We start from the raw sequence: 19,256 nt of genomic DNA, 5'->3' as shown, positions 1-19,256 counted from the left end.
CTTCTGAGGTATTTTCATGACAAAACTTCAGGGTACCAGTTCAATGCACTCATTGTAGGGTGCTCTTCCCTTTGGATTCCTACAATTCTGCTCCCTAGAATTCCACAGTATTTTCTGATTTCACTCCTGAAGGGAAGAACCCTTCAGGTTGCCAGTAATAGCCTGTGCACTTCGGTGAGGTATCCACAGAAGTGGTTTGGAAAACACTGTGGTCAGAATCTGCCTCAGCATTTGGGCAGTTCAGGCCTGTGTCACTGCATGTCTTTATCACGCTCCCTGGTATGCCACACCGAGTTCACGGCAGCAAAGGGACAGAACTAGTAGGTGAAGCAAAGCTTTGCTTGCTGCAGCTGTAAGTCAGACGATGCTGTATACTTGAGGGAGTATAATTCCAATTTTAATTATGTTTTTGAAGAAAACTTACAGAACTGTAATGAACTCAGGTTGCCCAGAGACCGTATCAACCCTGTGCAAAATGCTCATTTGATTCAGCATTTCTCTGCCGTGGGTTAAAAACTGATATAGCTATTCCTATCCACATTTGACTGCATTGTATCATTATCTGGAGAGCCGCAATAACAAGAAGGGGAGGTTTACAGAATCAGTCCTCAACCTGAGCAGAGGCAAATACAGGAGAATCAAGAGTACAATGTGGAAATTATACAGGCCAACTGTAGGCCCTACACTGGCAGGACAGACAAGCTAGTTCATCTGTCCTGTATATTGATAAATTGCACTAGATAAAACAAGATGGTGTGTAAAAGCAATTGCAGACTGAGACTCTTTTTGGCTCCCCTTGTAATGAGCACTGTCTCTTGCCCCTTGGTGATACCTGGCAGGAGCGTTCCTAGGTGGCTACCAGTCATCTGTGTCTGGAGAGGGATTACATAGGTAGGAACAGTCAGAGGGCTGCCCTAAGGTCTGAAAGGCACTTACTCTTCTACTGATGCCAACATCTAACATGAAATATCTGTGCAGAAAATAAAAAAAGACAGTAACTGATTTTGTCCAAAATGGTAGAGGCAGATTATCACTTATTGTGCTAGAATTTTGCATAGTCCATGGGCTTCATATGCCTCACAATACTGCTTTCTTTAACACACCATGGAAGAAACAGGGAAAAGCAGAATACAGGTTAAGAATGAGAAAGGGACAATTTATTTATACAACCTACTGAGTGACCAGCCCACACTTGCTGTGCATCTGTGCATTGGCCAAGGTACATAAAGTTGTGTTTTCCCAAAATCCTCCTGTTCACAACAGGTTCTGCCTGTAAATCAACATGAAATCTGTTTCTCCTATTTATGCCATTCCTATGCACTGAATTTCTGTAGAATTGATATTTACTTTATCCGAAGTTATCAACATGCAAATCATAAGCAGTGGCACACTAGCGTGATAGCACAGCAATATCTAAAATACACTCTCAACAAGTTGTTGTCAGTTCTGTGTTTGGTTAAAGAACTTATTTTTAAACTTTAACTAGTCATTGAATATGTTTCTACATTCTTTGAAGATGCATAGTACTAATACCACAATTTGTACTGACTTCACAAACCCCAGAATTTCATTCAGGAACAAGGTGTTATAGCCCTGTCTCAGATCTGACATAATTTACTTTTATAAGAATGAATTCCTGCTTTAGGGACAAAACTCAGTTGAGTCTTAACTACAGAGTCATGACTTGTATCTCCATAATACAATGGGAACAATAATAATCATCTCACGCCATAAGCTTCTGCAGACACCATGATCTGTTTTTTTGTGCAAAACAAAAAAAAAGTATTTTGACTTTGTATAAACTATGCAATTTTCTAATATCAACTGATATTCAGTGGTCACACTCATGTTGAATTAATATAATACAGTTGGCACAAGAAATAAATTTTTCCAGCTGTAAGACTTTCTGGTTAATGAATTAATAGTAATCAGTCTTGATCATTTTAATGTTGAAAAAAATTCATTTTCAGAGCATTGCTCAACTTTCAGTCTGGGTTTGTTCTTTTTCTTTTTTTGGGCAATGTGTTTGTTCTTTAGAGCTAAACTTAGTACTGAAGTAATTTGGAGTGTGATCCTGCAAATAGTACTGGATTAAAGGTTGGCTACTGCATGTTGTTTCATAGAGGCCAGTGGAATTATTCACAATGGGAGACAATGCAGGCAAGGGTAAGTGCTCAGAGAATTGAGCTCAGAGTATAGTGGAAACTGTACTTTCTTGTAGTTTTGATTGTGGATCTGGATGAATGTGTTGTGGTTCAAAATAAATACAGTCAATCCCTAATAAATGCATTCCAGTACTATTTTTATTTTTATAAAAAAAGTCTCCCCTCCAGCACCTAAGGACTTATTAAGAAATAAATAGCTGCCTATTATGACCTACAGTGTTTTATAGCCTGGTGCTGGAAGAACACATTGCCTAACAAGCTGTATTCCCAGAGCGCAGACCCTGTGGCAGATTTTGTGGGTCCGCAGCAGTGCCAAAGCGGAGGAACGCTCACATATGAGTAATGGCCACTGCCGGGCCAGGAGGCATCGTGCAACAAGAGGGCCAGGCCCCTCGCCTCTGGACCTTCTCCTATTCCTGTCTGCAGCCTGCCTAGGGACACTTTCTGCCACAGCTTTCCCACTGGTCTAACGATAGCCAGAACCTAGGTGGGACATTTTGCTTAAGTCCCTCTTCAGAGATTGCTTTTAAGGCATGAATATATCACATCAGATTTGGCCTACAGCGCTTACAAAATGCCCCAAGCTAATTTATCTATCTTTTACTCAAACTTTGTGACAGGCACATGCTTTGCTTGTTTCATTTAAAAAGCACTTGAAAACCTGTTCTGTGGGGGCAGGGGAATAGGGAAAGTTTAGGAGCTTCAAATTTACTCAGGAAGGCACAAAAGAAAAGAACAACCACACAATCTAAAGTGGCAGTAGGCATTTTATCCTCCCTCCATCCTAATGACCCTTACCCACTCATCATTCTTTCTGATTTTCTGTTCTCCTTTCTCCTGCCAACACCGTGTGCTGTGCTCTGTCTCTATACAGTACAATGCATCTCCAGAGATTTAAATACAGCATGCTTTTCTCAGTTACTTATGAATCTTAGAAAGTTCTCATGAGAGCAAATTCAAGTTTCACCTCACACGCTTGTTTTTTTGGCAGTTGCTTGCATTTTTCCCCCACTGTTCCCACAAAACAACCTTGTGCTGGAAAACACAACAATTAACTGTAACTTCCAGTAACAGCTGCTCTTTTTCTGTGTAGTACAATTGTTATCGCATAACAGATTACTTCTTCCAAACATGTCTAATTTTTAAAGCCTTACTTTTTCAAACCACTATTAAAAATAGCACAAGATCATCCAGAAAAAAATATTCTGTGCATACAGTTAGTAGTTTGGATTTTTATCTTCTATTTTGCAATTATAACTTGTTAAAAAAACACTTATATTTATTGTACTGTGAGTTTATTGTCTTTCTGCTTATTTGCACTCTCTAATGGCATAGTCTCAGAGGAGAAACTAGTAGGTAAGTATTTTTAGCCATTGGTGTTTCTTGATATATTTGAATCAAATATTAAAGAAATCCATATAGTGTGAAGCTAGACACAACACATGTCATTTTTCTCTCTTTGCTGACCACAACTTCCTCCAAAAGGTGTTACTAAGATAGGGAATACAAATATTATAGCATCTTAACTCAGCGATGATCACGCTTTCTGGCTAGATGACCCAGTTATCTCCTTTTCCATGACAGGGGAGGACAGACTAATATGGTCCCTCTCTGACCTGCCTAGGGACTGAGCAGTCTGCTTTAAATTACTAGACATCAAGCTTTCCTTTCATGCTCCAAACATTGCTCCAACCATCCAGAAGTTGAGAGTAAGGATCCTGCTATGTGCTACGCTGACAAATAAAGCAATAATAAAGAGGAGAGAAAACTTCAAAAATCTAGTAAAACAAATCAAGCCCTTCAGAGGTCAGCCAAAAGGCTGATTGATAAATGCTTGGTTACTTCAGAAAATAGTGTACATTTTACTGGGGAACATGGAAATAAAGAGACAACAGTAAGGTGAACAGAAAGACAATCTTCTAATGGTCTATCAAAAAACTCACGTCTGTCTTGGATGCAAATACAAACATTCTCAGTATCACCAAGAAGACCAGTTTGAGCACATTAATACTATTATTTCCTCAGCATTAGGCACATAATAGTCTAATATGTGAAGAGTACTTTCCACACCCTCAGAAAGAACAGTACTTTGTTTCACTGCACAACCCTTCTCAGGAAACCTTGCCTGCCCTTCCAGTTATTAACAGGGCTGTGAATGAAAAAGCAACAAAGCAAACAATGTTAAGACTTGAAAAGTCAGCATCTGAATAGAAGGAAATGAACAACCTCAACCAGAGTTGAACAGATGCAAGACTTTCTGCAGCATGACCGAGGCATCAAATAACAAATATGAAGCCAAAGAAGCACCACAGGCTTGGCAACAAACATTGCTAAATTAAAGAGTTGGGTGTTTTGTCAGTGCTTTTTAAATAGACTTACAAAATAAATTATATTTTGGTGGTGGTGGTGTTTTCCACAGAAAAGGAGCAAAATTTGAGGATTTTACATTTTCAGATTATTGAAACAAAGTAAAAAAAAAAAAAAAAAAAAGGAAAAAAAGAACGCAAATCTCAGTGGGAAGAAGGAAAGCACAGTAGTAATGTTGAATTAATTTCCAGCCCAATGAACCCTGCTGCAGCCCCTCACAAGAGGCAGTAAGGACCTTTCCATTAAAACTGCACAATACCAAGACCAGAATTGTTTTATCTTAATTTCCATCTCAGACGTTCAAGACATCGGCAACTGCAGAAAACTTCTGCTACATAACCATTCTGTCATCTAGGGAAGAAAGCCTGTTAGGCTTCAGTGAAGACAAAGTTTCGTCTCATCCACGTGTAATCCCCAGTGGGTTCATGTTTTTCAGGCTGTAGAAACAACACATGTTTTTGAAGATGCTAGGACTTAAGAACAGCTATCAGAAACACAAATAAAAGAGTGACATGAATCCAGCTGCCAGATTACCATGGAATCCCAGGGGACAAAGCAAGCGCAAAGGCTGCTCCAGCAAGTCTTGGGAGAGGAAAGCAACAACAGACAAACCTTGACTCAGAAACATAGTCTTCACACCTATGAATAGTCTTCACAGAAGAGTGCTTCAAAGACACAGGCCATTTGCAAACACCACTAGCACTTCAGAGGCTTCTGATCCAAGAAAATATGCTGGCTGAACAAACTATGGATAATAAACACATCCTCCTTCATGATCATCTCACTCCTCAGCTTTGGTATACACAGTGAAGCTCCCTGACTCCATGAACGTGGTGTGTCTGACTGGAAGAGCAATGCGTTACACACCAGGCTTCCAAAAAACTGTATCTGCTCGGTCAGTCCTAGATGGCTTCATCCCACAAACCTTCCTCCTACAGTGGCTTTGGGAAGATTTTCACTCTCGGAACATTCCTTTATTCTGTAGGACAGCTTTACCAAAGGCAGCATCTAGCACGAAGGCTGTAGTGGTGGTACCTCAGCTTCACTGTTACGAGAGGAAGAGGATGGCCAGCCTACCTAGGAGCGGTGCAGTGCTGACTAAACGTGTCCAGCTGTTCTGCAATAAGGGTCAAATAAAAGCTTAGAAAGAAAAAAAAAAAAAAAAAAATATATATAGTAGCAAATGTAGCATGAAGGAGGTACTTCAGGCATGTGATTCTCCTGCTGGGCACCTCTGACCAAGGGGTGCTACAGATACATACAGAAGAGGTGAATATAAGTTGCTGAGGCTGCTGCCATAAGCATTTACCCAGCAAAGAGCAGTTCCTGGGCAGAAGGCAGCACTTTAAAGAACCCATTTTATTTTCCGAACATCAGTTCTGCAACACCACCTAGAATACTTTCAGACAGTTAAGTGTCAAAAGCCACAGCACTTGTAAGTTTTAATAATCAGTCCCATACTCACCAGTAGACTTTTTTTTTTTAAACAAAGGCTGTTTTTAAAAGTTTGATTTGGACAGGATGCTGTTTATCACCATTACTTACTATATTAGTTTTTGAAGACTGTGACACAGTTCATATGCTACAGAAACATATTACTTTGATGTAAAATATACATAGTAAATGTGATGAGTATGGCATGATCACATTAATTCAAAAAATTTTATCTGTCTCAGTCTTGAAATACATGGACTATGTCTGTACTTTATTAAGCTGATTGCTTACATGAACGTCTTAATTAGACCATTTTTCAAATGCTAACAGCTTGTTAAAAATTAATTTGTAAGAGCAAAGTCTATTTATCCTACTGTTTTTACAGAGGTGGCTTCTGAAGTCAGCAGCAGTGTAAGCATGAAATGAAGTGACCACATGTAATGCAAATAGGAGATGCCACACTTAAGTCACTCAGGTCCTCTGTGCCCAGATGGGGAGGACAATGATTAGACTTTAAGGTCTGAGTGCACATTTTTTTGTTACATATTTGTATGATTCTAAGCACAATGATGAGGCCTCATAGTATTTGGGATGATAATATGATATGCAGCTTCTCTGTGCTGCCCCACAATAATCCTTGACCACAAACTTAGCTCTCTATTGTAGGGGAGATATATTAGCCTACACCATTTGTACAGTCCTTGACTTCTCTGCTAAGACTGCTAATAATATAGTTTCAAATGAATGCCGAGAGTGATGGCTGGTTTTTTGACATCACCATATTCCATGCATAGAGTTTCAGAGGCAGATTCCCATTCCTTATTACACAGAGTATCATTTAACATAAGCTTACTAAGAGAAGAAATTGATTCTTTATATTCAGCAATGAGAGCACAAAACTTTTATATTCAGAGATATAGAACCCTTGCACTAATTGCACCAATAATTGCAATATTTCACAACTGTGGTGTACTTGGAAAGATGATTTGAGCAGGACTACCATGTTCACATCCCATTACCATGCTCAAAGTGCCCTTAATTATATTGTTTGTATGAGACTGAACTACTTTGTGCTGCTTTTGGACAGTATGAGTAGTATCTCTGGGGAGTATCATGAAAAGGTCATGTGTATCTCACAAGACTATCCAAAATCCCTAGATTTTTAATAAACACATTAATCCATGCTAAGTAGCTCACATTCCAGCTACAGTTCTATTTTTAGGTTACTTGTTGTACTTAAATAAAAAAAAGAGCGTAATCACTTTTGAAGCATTTTTAAAGATAGAAAAGAACAGCTACCTTTGTATGCAAGAGGCTGTTGGGGGAATGGGCTGCTCCCGTTATACCACTAGCTACCAGCTAATGGAGCTGCAGGGAAGGAGCCAGAATGTGGTAAAGTGACCCATACAGTAACGTGAGCTAAATGCTCCGGAGTGAGCTGGAGAACTCGTCATTAAGCCAATTGGTTGTTTTGGCCTCCTGGGAACCTTAATAAAATCTTTAAAGCAAAGCGAGTACTCATTCTTGAAATAGCACATCGGAATATCTAATGTCAGCAACGTTCTGATCTAATGGTTTACTCCTTAGTCGATATCTGAGATTTTCCTAAGGGATAACTACCTTTTCCTGTTGCAGTGTTGAAGGGCCAAAAACTACAGAGACAGATTTGCCCATGAAAAACAGAACAGCCCCTTAAAATGACTTCCATGTCCTGAACACCACAAAAGTAAGCTCTCTGCAAAAGGATGGAGAAAGAAAACATGAACACTACATCACTGAGGACAAAAAGTTTAAAAGATGTCAATGTATTGACATTTTCTAGTTTCCAGGCAGTTTATATATAGATGTTTCAATAAGCAAATTCGGGAGCCCACGAACTGAAAATCTAGTCCAAACAAAAGTCACTGGATTAAACAATAACACATGGCCAGAAAATATCTTGCAGAGACCAAACAGAAGAAAAGTGATGTAAACCAAGCAATAATAAAGAGATCACTTGGGTTGTATGTTCTCTACCCATGTCATATTAGCAGCACTATGAAAGCGAAATGCTATCGAAAGATTTGATTATACTACAAGAAAAGATAGGCTAATTGTGTAGACTAATATTGAAAGCTCTATGTAATATATAGTCTTAGTACATTGCCCAATGTTGCTACACAATGGCATTTGATCTTGTGGGATCACAAATTTCTTGTCACTGTAATTTCTTATCAACTAATGATTTTTAATTAGAGCAATGTTTCCACAGTACCATTTACCAACAGAAATTTATATATACTTAAGCATATTACTATGAGAAAGAGGATAACAAGTTAATTGCTTAATTACTTAGTAGAAAATTACATTTAGACCAAACATATCATCAGAAACTAATGAGTTCCCAGGACAGCTGAAAATAACACTACAATACAACCTGCATATTTGTGTTCCAGAAGTTCTTTTTGTTTTGCATAAAGTTCAGAGAAAGACTTAAAACTCAAATCAAATCATGTTCTTACAAATTTGCCTCAGCTTTAACAACAGTGATTAAAAGCAAACTTATTCATGGTTTGAAGCATGCATAAGAGTATGAAAATTCTCTAGTATCCAAAATTCTCTAAATTCTGTAAATGACTAAAAATAAACTTATCCATGGTTTGAAGTTCGCATAAGAAAATGAAAACATACTTCAAAACGCTATAAAACATGAGTCATACCAAATGGACTAAGCATATCTCCAAGACATGCATTAGAATTTTTAGGTTTCCAAAAAATCTCCCTGACCATTTGGAGCCTGCTGGAGGGTCATGGTTTTGAACTACAGTCATGATTAATTGATTAGGTCCATATTTGCTATAGGAATTAATGCAGTGCATTAATTTAAGACTTTATTCCCACTGAAAGTAAGCCCACCGGTTTTAGCGAGTTTTGAATCAGGTTCTGCATGGGCACACACAAAATATCTACTTTCTCTGTCTCACTACTTTCTAGGATAAAACTGTGTTTTCTGAGGGATTCACACATTTCATGGATAATTAATCATTCCTTTCATACTAGATTGGTTTGATCTAGACTTACAAGACATACTTGCATATTTTAGTAGTTACCCATTTACAATCATAGGAACTAAAATTATGTAGTCAATATTTAACCTGTTTATCTCACGATAATAGACAGCCAGTAAATAATCCATTAGAACAGTGTGCTTCAGACAAACTTAGAAATGTGTAATATTTAAAGGAGTTGCCTGCACTTCTGTTAACAACCCAGATTTAGAAAACTATAAACAGAGAGGTAAACATTTTTAACAGCTAACCCTCAGCAGATAGCTCTCATTTGAGAGTAATTTATACTTTCTATAAATGTTAGCCCGTAAAGACCTGACCACACGTTGTATTTAGTCTCAGTGAAACATGTTGCAAAAAAATCTTGACACAGATTACTTAACCCCTCTTATATAGGTAAACCATATTTGACCTCCTTCAAGACACTTTCAAATATCATATTCATCTTCCCCATCTGGAAAAAAATAACCAGTACTCTCAGGAGTATGATTTCGTTGTAGTTATGAGTGCAAAACCAAAAAATGCACATATATTAGAAAATCTAGTCAATTAAGTTTTGAAATATAAGTGATATAAATTTTTATTTCCTTTCACAGTCTGAATTTGATTTTTTAAAACTAGTCTGTAGTTTACTCTCAAATTCCTCCAAAGTCCAGGCCACAAAACAATCACTGTCTGTTCTCCATGAAATGAAAAATTTAACAAAAGCTGGGACTAAGTTTTTAAATAACAATGAAGTACCCCAGGCACTGAGTACTTTTAAAAAGGCATGCCTTTTATCTGAGAGCACATCTGAGAAGAAAACACAGATATGTCTCCTCGATGTTGGGGCTGCCTATATTGCAGAAGGCAAGTCACAAAAAGGAGCCAGGTGCTTGATAAAGTCCATGACACCTGTGGAGAAAGACAGTGATCCCTAAAATTATGATTGCTTATGATGAAATAAAGCTCAAAAGCTGTCAAGTACTTTGGAAGAGCTATTAGAGCATACAAACCCAGGGAAACACAAAGCAGATACCCTCATCAAACTCGGCAATTGCTTTATGAATACAGGAGACCTCCTCTCTGCTTTTTTACGCTGACCAGCCATATTTGCCAAAAGACAAAGAAAACAAGATGCAGCTATGGCCAAAAGGGAGGGAGGGAGGGAGGCGGCTATATGACTTGGAGCAAAAATTCTCAAAAGTGGAAGTGCTAAAGTCTGACTGAATGCACATACCTGTGTCCTGGGGCAGCTGAGCAGGATTTGTTACCTAAAGAAGCTGCAATTCTCCAAAGACAATACCACACTTTTTGCATGTCTGGCTGAAGATAGTAGCTTGGGTCCCAGGAGTTATATAGACATATCAATAAGGCTTCAGCTGGGGCTAATCAGCCTCAGCTGTTCCTGAAGTTAATTGGCCAAGGAACACCCTGCTGACACCATTATTATGCCCCAGTTTGGGGGCTGGGCTGTCCTGTGGTAACTTTTGTGTTCACTTCACAAAGTAAAAACATGCTGTTACTTGTTGCTACTATTTATAATTGTAACCAGTATCACAGAGTAAAAAACCCCTTTCCGCAAATACATCTAATTTCTGTGAAAGCTTCTTTTCCTGAAAACTAACATCTGCAAACTGCCATGGCAATGCCTGCAATCAAAGAACAAACTTCCTCCCTTGCTGTCATCACCATGGCCTACCTAATTGAAATTTTATGATACAAACGCTAACTTTAGAACTCAGTTTTGTTTGTCTCAGAGAATCTTGTGAGTCTCAAACCATTCTGCTAGTTGAGTGGGCCGTTAAACGTGTAGGGGGGAGCTCAGTCCCAAAAAGCCGCTTGCAGTGGCCTTTTCTGCCTGAATTTCACTTGACCAAAATATCATGCTAGCTATCAGAGTCTCAGCCCACGGACAGTTGGTCAGCTTTGTGGTTAAGGTGCGCATACATTAGAGCTTTTGCTGCTCTGGCTATGCTGGCAGGTAACGTGTGATTTGCTAAACTTAAAATCAATATAACCAGGCTGGCAAAAGCATTTCAATGCAGAAGCAGCTACTTCACCCAGACAGACTCATCATAGGAGGAAAATACATAGCTAAGTGATAGTTCCTAAATTCTCTGTATCCTTAGCTATGGTTAACTGCTGATGCTGCTGTGTTGTTTTCTAGGCAAACATGTTGGGCTGCATTACACTGAAAGTAAGTGTTTCAGCCAAGCAGAAAAATGTTTTGTCAAAGCTACACAAATCTGCAGTGGGGAAAATGGTCTCATGCAACAGAGAGCTGTCCTATTATAAAACTTGTGAGCAGTCTACAAAGCCTTATGTCAGTATAAAATGTCACTGAAACATCACAGAGAGGCAGCAGATCTGCATGGTGAGCTGACATTCATTCAGAGAATCACAGGCCACAGGTGTGTGAATCAGCATAGCATCTGTGCCCTTAGACATGGACTGCGACCTCTGAATCTACCCAAACCTTGCAAATGCAGGCCAAAGCCCCAAGTCAATAGAGCACAGATTTAGCTTTACGTCAACCTGATTTACAATGTTTACCAAAAATGATTTGTTGTATAGGAACAGTCTTCAGAAAAAAAAAGACTAGATTCAGTATAAAAGATCGTGCCTTCACCTGGCATCTGAAGCCTTCACAGTGTGGAAATCTGGAGAATGTCTTAGAAGAATAATAAAGATTAACAGTTCAGCATCAGGCATAGAATGCTCTGCTGGGACTGTGTTCACGCCTGTTGCTCTATGTTTCCAATTAACTTGATTCTGGAGCAATGGATACTGTCCAAAGATTTACATAAATAACAAATACAGTGAAAAGTACAGATTTCCTGGAGTGTTTTAATTTAACATTAACCAGACACATTTGCAATAAAGGCGGAATTAAAAGTCTGGTGCCTTAAAGCAGGGAAACCATTTACAATGGGGAACTTCGTATCTAGAAGGAATATGCCCCAAGAGATTCATATGTCAGCTTGTAACTATTCAACATGGCCAATATTTTAAATGCCTTTAGCCAAGTCAAGCCCTATGGTGCATTCATCAGTCAATGGTACGAAAATCTGGTTATTAGGTTGCCCAAGGAATACGTATTTATTAACTGTCCATATCAGCATAACCTGCAGGGCCTGCTCAGAATTCTTCCCGAAGAAGGTATCATCCTATTTAGTTAGCCACCAAGTACTCAGATAGTGCTTTTTGCTCACAAATCTTGCAGTGCTGCACAGTGGTTGGGCAGCTCTGGTTAAGTGGGAAAGCAGACGCAGAAGTAAACTGAGCTGGTGAAATTCATGCTTGGAAGGGCGTGAGCAAGAGCAGGGCCTGCTGTCGGGGGCCACATCTGCTGGGTCATGCTATCGCACAAGAACAAAGGGAAAAACATTTCAGTCAACACGACTTCGGAGGGCAAAGGTAGGGATGAATTTTCATACAAATACGTGCAAATGGCTGGGTCTAGGCAAGCACTACTTTGGAGATTTCATCTTTCCTTTCACATATCTCTGTATGTGATTACTATTTTGGCACCCCCCTAAATCATTTCAAACCAGACTAGTCATGTATTTTGCACAGAAAGTTGGGATATTATACACTGAAAAGGGGACAGTATATTTTAATATTCATGTAATTAATTAAGAACCAGTAACTTCTCATGGAAAACAATCGCACTGAGTCTGCTGAGAGCTGATATTCTTTTTTCTTGCTTCCCTGTTTTTCATTTAAGAAGATTTGCATGACAGCAAGTTTTTTTCCCTTGAAGTTCATTAGTTTCAATTCCTTCTCCTTCATCTGAAATCACAAGCTGCTGACTGTGAAATCGCAACTCCTCGTGATGAATGAGAGAACACTTGCAATAAAACAATTTAAAAGAAGAATGTCGAAGTCCAGAATGAAGCATCAAGTTTTCAAAAACAAGATATTGTGCTTAAAATAAAAATTATATTTTCTGATTTATAAAGATAACCGGATCTTTAACCAATGCTGGTATTTTCTGACTCTTCCAAGGACTGTTTCTGCAGCTTGCTGGGAAATCCTTACTCTGGAAATTTTCAGGAGCTCTCTTAGATTTCTAGTGCTTTCTAGGAATTACACCAGTCCCTTTTAGCAATATTCCTGATGCTTTCTAGGAATTCACCTTCTGCTTTCTAGCAATTCATTCACTGTTTTCTAGGATTTTTTTCTACTTTCTTTGAACTTTCACAGTGTGTTCTAGGAATTCACTTTCTGCTGCTTTCTGGGGATGTTCCTGATACTTTCTAGTACTTCTCCCTTTACTTTCTATGAATTTTTTTTGCAGCTTTCTAGAAACTCCCCTGTTCCTTTATAGGACTCTTTCCATCCTTTCTTGAACATACTGTCAGGGAGCAGGAAGAGAAGGGCTGCTTGGTGAGAGGAGCTGTGAGCAACCACAGCACAGACAGGACCACAACCCACGGCACCTGGCTGGGGTAAGCAGAGCATAGCTGGGGCAGCGGCTGGTTCCACCAACACCCCAGCTATGGTCAGACAAATGCAAGGTAGCAAGTCATGTCTGAAGGCAGTCCAGGAAATCCAAATGAGTGGAACAGCAAGGAACAGGTTTTGAAACAGGCATACCTACTCAGTGTAGCTCACGCAGGCACGTTTATAGGATGAGAAAGTACTCTCATTGAATAATTTCTACATTCAATGTTTTGTAAAATAACCTGATTAGAATCTCTGTATTCCCTATCAAATGATTAATTGCTATAGATTTTTAACATGAGAAATTTCAAAATGTTAATTTCAGAATTTTCCATTTATAATCTATTACAGAATTTATTTAGTAATGGGAGGTAGGCAAAGTGTTTCTTCTCCTCTCGGGAAACGTGTGAGAAGTTATTCTGATACAAAAATATTTAATCATAAACTTAATTTCAAGATATGGTTTCTCGGATTGTGATTTCTTCTGTTTAGTACGTTACCTACATATCTTACTGGTCCTACAACATTTAAACCAGGCACTACAACTTATTTTCATCATTCCCGTTTAGTCCATATGGTAGAAAATAACTGTTAAAGGTTCCACTACAGGATTCTTATACTTACTGAGGTTTAAAGTTGGTTAGTACAAGTATTTGATAAGGTTTTCATTACTACTGATGTGTTATTCAGTTCCTTTGCTAATTATAGAGAGCTGGCCAACCAACGTTTTCCAAAATACATTTGAAAGCCCTTGGATTCACACAAAGTCCAAGTTAATACCTAGTGTGGGAGTGAAGATTAAATTTGAAGCCCTGTCTTGACATTTTAGGTGTATCCTCATTGCATAATGAAATATGAGACACATATTACATAAAAGCACATTTTTCCTGAGAGCTTCTACTACTTTAAATTTCATTATTTAGTATTTCGTATTTAAAAGGTGGGGACTAGTAAGTATTTAGCACGTACACAGACAAGAGAACAATTCTTCCTACACATCATTTGCCAGCTGCTACACAAGCTGTTGAAATACTTGCGGATGTAATTTTCATTGCTCTGTGTTGGATACTAAAGGTTGGACACTCCTTATTACAAAATTACTACAAAAGTAAGGTAGAGACAGAATTCTACCATGGAGGACAGAATCATTCACTGTCCCTTGGTATGAAATATACTGCAATTGCTCTTGCAACTCAAATGGTGAAGCAGAAACTGTGACTCCATAAATTTACTGTTCCCCTCAGCCAGGTTAGTTGAGACACGTTATGCACTAAATCCATCTTAAAAGGATACTTGTCAGCTTCTTTAGATCTCAGACTCTGTGAACCATCTAACCTACATCTGAGGTCCCCCAAACAATGTTAAGATGGGAAACATAAACGTTCTAATGAAGGATTTTTTCTGAAGTTTTGCACTGATTGTAAAGGAACTGTAAGTTATTTCTTTCAACCTCCAATATAATATGAATTTGGAGTTTCTCTTCAGGGTATGTCATACATATAAGATCATAAAAATGAAAATGTAATATGTGTAAGGTACCGATACTTTAAAAATACCTGTTCTAACAATTTTAACACTATATTCTTGGAGACAGTTGTTCATACAGTGTATGGGAAGGTGTTTAAAACTGTTTATGTAGATATGGCTTATGAGTCATTCACACTACTCTTTGCTACAGGTGCTCTAGGAGAGAAAAAAATCTGAGACAAAATGCTTTCAATTCAGCATATGCTTATGGCCATCTAGAAAACTATGGCATGGCTCAGTTTTACTACCACCAGGCTCTGGTGATACAATATCAAATTTCTAATAAAACCTCATTTCCAGCTCTTTATAGATCATTTTTATTAGTCTACAGCAGACAGAAACCCAGAGCAGAAATCAGCCAAGGTGCCAAATAAGTTATGAAAAATGCCTTCAGGAAATCGAGATGTTTTTGATAATTATAATTTGATTAGTATTCTTCTGAGATTATGGCTCTCCAGCTAAATCAGCAACCTACCAAAAATTAGTGAAAGTCTGTGAAAGCATATAGACCTGATTCTGTTTTCATTTGCAATGTGGTAAATCAGGAGTAAGCCCAATGAAAGCATTAAGGTTGCACTAATGTAAAACTCGTATAAGTGAATGGAAAATAAAGTCAATATTTTTACTGAACTGGGTATTTTTCTCTTCAGAATGCATACTGAGAAAACTTTAAGTTTCTGACATGTATGTGTGAAATAGCTGTGACACCTAATTTTTTAATCCTCTGATTTCATATTCACATGATCAATCTACATTCTCACAACAGAATAAATGTCCACAAACACACACGTGGGTATTTTCTGTTTCAGAAATTCAGAATTCAGAAAAATGAAAAGTAGACAAAACAGCATTTTTGGCGTATGAACATGCTTGCTAGGATTTAGAATAAAACGTTTCCTTGCCAAGCTCTCCTCCTTTCCCAAGTCAGAAACAAACATTATAAAATAGTCTTACATAACTGCCAACAGATTTTCTTTTAAAATATAATTCAGTCTGTGTTATAGCCAAAACCATTCTGTTTAACTTGTATCTTCTCATCCTCTCTCCATGTTTGATTGCACAACAAGCTCTTGATTTAAAGACCATTGAAATCAACGGAAACATTCATATTCATTACAAATGCAATGTTTCCATTTGAATTACAGAGATGGAGTAAGAAAATCTGATACAGTGTGGCCTCTGTAGATTATCAGTGCAGCCAGTGGCAGACCTGTGAAGAACTGGGTGCTACTTACTTCTCCCTAGGTGACATGGAGCTGGCCGTCTCCTATTGCAAACAAGCACTGCCCGTATTTGAAGAGTCAAAGGTACTTTTTGTTTGCTCTCCCTGTTTGTTCTGTAATGCACATAGAGGATGGAAGATGGAGGGGTTTCTGTAGGCATTGGGAAATAACATGAGCTGCAGTGGTCTGAGAGCTTGCTCCCTGCATGGGACTCCATTCACTTCAATAAAATTGCACACGCCTAACAGCACACAAACTGAGCCTTCAGCTGCACCTTTCTAAATAAAACCCTTCCTCCCACACAGTATTAATCAGCTGAATGGTGATGTAACGAACTTTCCAGGAGAGGTTAGTTTAAAGGAATGACTATACCCTCTGGCTTGCCTTTTTTTCTTTTACAGAATTAATTATTTGAAATTCTGCCTACTGAAATGCATTCTGCTGTCCCTACCTTTTAAGACAATGGTGTAACCGTTTTACTTTAATAAATGGATTTCTTAACAGCCAGCTAGGAAATCTCACAGTTCATTATTAATTAGCAAAAAAGGATCTTATGTAGAACCTAAATTATATGGAGCATCAGGTACTGATTTAAAAAATAGAAACACCATAGTACTTATTTTTTCAAATTTTGCAAGGCAGAGTTATAGCTCCAAAGCTCACATAGACAGTCTTCAGAGGCAGTCTCAAAGAGACAACACTGCTCACCAGAATGGGAAATACATGCCCTGTATTTCAGAGAAAGGGTGTACCATGTGTGCTGAAAAGATGAGGTAAAAAAGTGTTCAAAAAGCACTTTGTAAAAAGGAGTTGAGACAAGACCATAGCTGGCAGTGTGGCTTCAGCCTATTCCACTTTACAGAGCAGGCTCTGATCTGCACTTCACAGAACAAAAGTACAAGTGAAAAAATTACCTCCCTGAAATGCACTTGAGCCTCTGCTGGTTATAAAGCCTCGAAAAGTTAAACAAAATGGACTTTGTTAATTAAAACAAAATCTAAAATTAACTTCTCCACAATAGCACTTACACCACTGTGATCAGCAATGAGGCATTTTATGTTTGGATTTACCTCATAAGAAATATTCAGCAATTTAGAAATTCTCGTTTCTTCCTTTTTTTGAACAAGAAACGGGGGCATTTGCTCAGACCCAGCATGAAGCCTTTGCTTCCATTTATAATCTGATACTGGATGAAGAGAGGAGGAGCTGAGGAGGGGTGGGGGAGATGGAAACCAATGTCTCTCTTGGACTCACACTTGAAGATAAAACTCCACACAGTTTGGATTCTCATTTCTGTGAAGTGAGTGTTTCCAGCTCTTACAGCCCTGCAGTCTTACCTCTAAAACCCCATGGATTCACAGTTGCACAGAACACTTCAACCTCAGTCAAAGTCTGAATTTAAGTGTGTGGTTCAACATAGATTAATTCTGTACAAACACAACCCCATCAGTCAGTTCTGAAGTGTCATCAGATATTTTTTGCCTATCAGGAAATCTCTTGTCTGTCCATATAAAGGCACAATTCTATTTTCTGTCATTAAAACTTACTTGCTGTAGAACCTTACTGATTATCATTGATAATTACTATGGAAATAATAATTATTTAAAATAAGAGATGTACCATGTGAATCATCAGAAACTGTGATCCAGTCCTTAGTGTGCAATATTGTTTAACAATGTTTTGCTTTCTAGGAAAAAATACATGTATTTTCTTATAGAAACTATTTCCAAGACATAGTTCTGTTAAATAAGAACAGCAAATTTAGTAAGCTATAGTCATATTTTTAGTTTATTATATTTAAGAGCCCTGGAATACCCATCTTCTGTGTAAAACTGCTCTTGGCAACATACAAACTTCGGTGCTCCTGGCAAATGTGACTTATTAAGTTGCCATTGTTGAAGAGACTCAAAGCTGATGAATGCACATGCAATAAAATAAAACCTAATAAAGATACTATATATTCAAACTACAGGGCAACAGACATTTCAGATAATGCTGTACTATTTCAGCACTTCATACCACCAAATTCTACTCTCCTTATATTCCCTCAAGCTGGAATTGTATTAAAAAAATGTATTAACTTTCAGGAAAATATAAAACTCCAAATAAAAAGAGGAGACTTGGATACACAAAGAAAACATCAAGAGCAGCAAAATTTGTGCTAACAATTACAAATGAAAAATTAAACACTAATTTTTAATAAACCTAGGAGAAAAAGTTTTCAGCAGAACACAAAGATGGGAAGCCTTCCCATTCATGACAACATCATACTGCTCTGTGCATTGGTGAGAGAAGAAGCACTATCATTCCAGGTGTCTATCAGAATGGCTGTGTAAGTTGACGTGATCTTGACTGATCAGCTCTGCTGGTTGATGCCCCTCCAGTTTACATGAGTAAACTGGACTTTGGCCATAGTTACTGTCCGAAACACAGGACAGCTCTATTGTACTGGTACACAGTGCATTAAATGTTTTCACTTCTGCATGCTGGTGCTCTTAGTGAAGCTACGGAGAAAGATGTCTGGTTATGCCGATTTAGAAAAAAGGCTACACAGCATAACCATGTCAGCCTTTAAAAGGTGAAACACATTGGCTAACAAATACAAATTGTGCATATGGGACAGTGGTGAAATCAGAATTGTCCTCTCCAAAGTCTTCCAAATGCATCACTTCTGAGAGAGAAAGACTAAATTTAACTGTTTTAACAATACTTGTCTTCACTTTCTTTCCCTTTAGTCTGAGCACCATACCAGCTTCTCCATCTCCTGTGCATGATCCAGTCAATTACCTGTCATTAGAAGATGGTTTTTAAAATGCCTGACAACATCAAGCTCCTTAGTAGCATTTTTCCGTCTGAAAATGGCAAACATTTTGTAAGAACTGACTTAATAAAACGCTGCTGGAAAGCCATGCTGAAACAAAAATTTTCCCTGTGTTGTCCCTAGTTTACAGACAGAGAAGCTCAAGCCAAGAGGAATTAGGTTCACAGACTTGGTCAGTGTTAAATCTGGAATTAAAATTTAGGGTCAGAAGTCCTTGCCCATTGAAGCAAATTTCATATTTCAC

The sequence above is a fragment of the Nyctibius grandis genome, chromosome 11, assembly GCF_013368605.1.
Source record: "Nyctibius grandis isolate bNycGra1 chromosome 11, bNycGra1.pri, whole genome shotgun sequence".
NCBI classification, from domain to species: domain Eukaryota; kingdom Metazoa; phylum Chordata; class Aves; order Nyctibiiformes; family Nyctibiidae; genus Nyctibius; species Nyctibius grandis.
Note: the sequence above shows the minus strand (reverse complement) of the source record.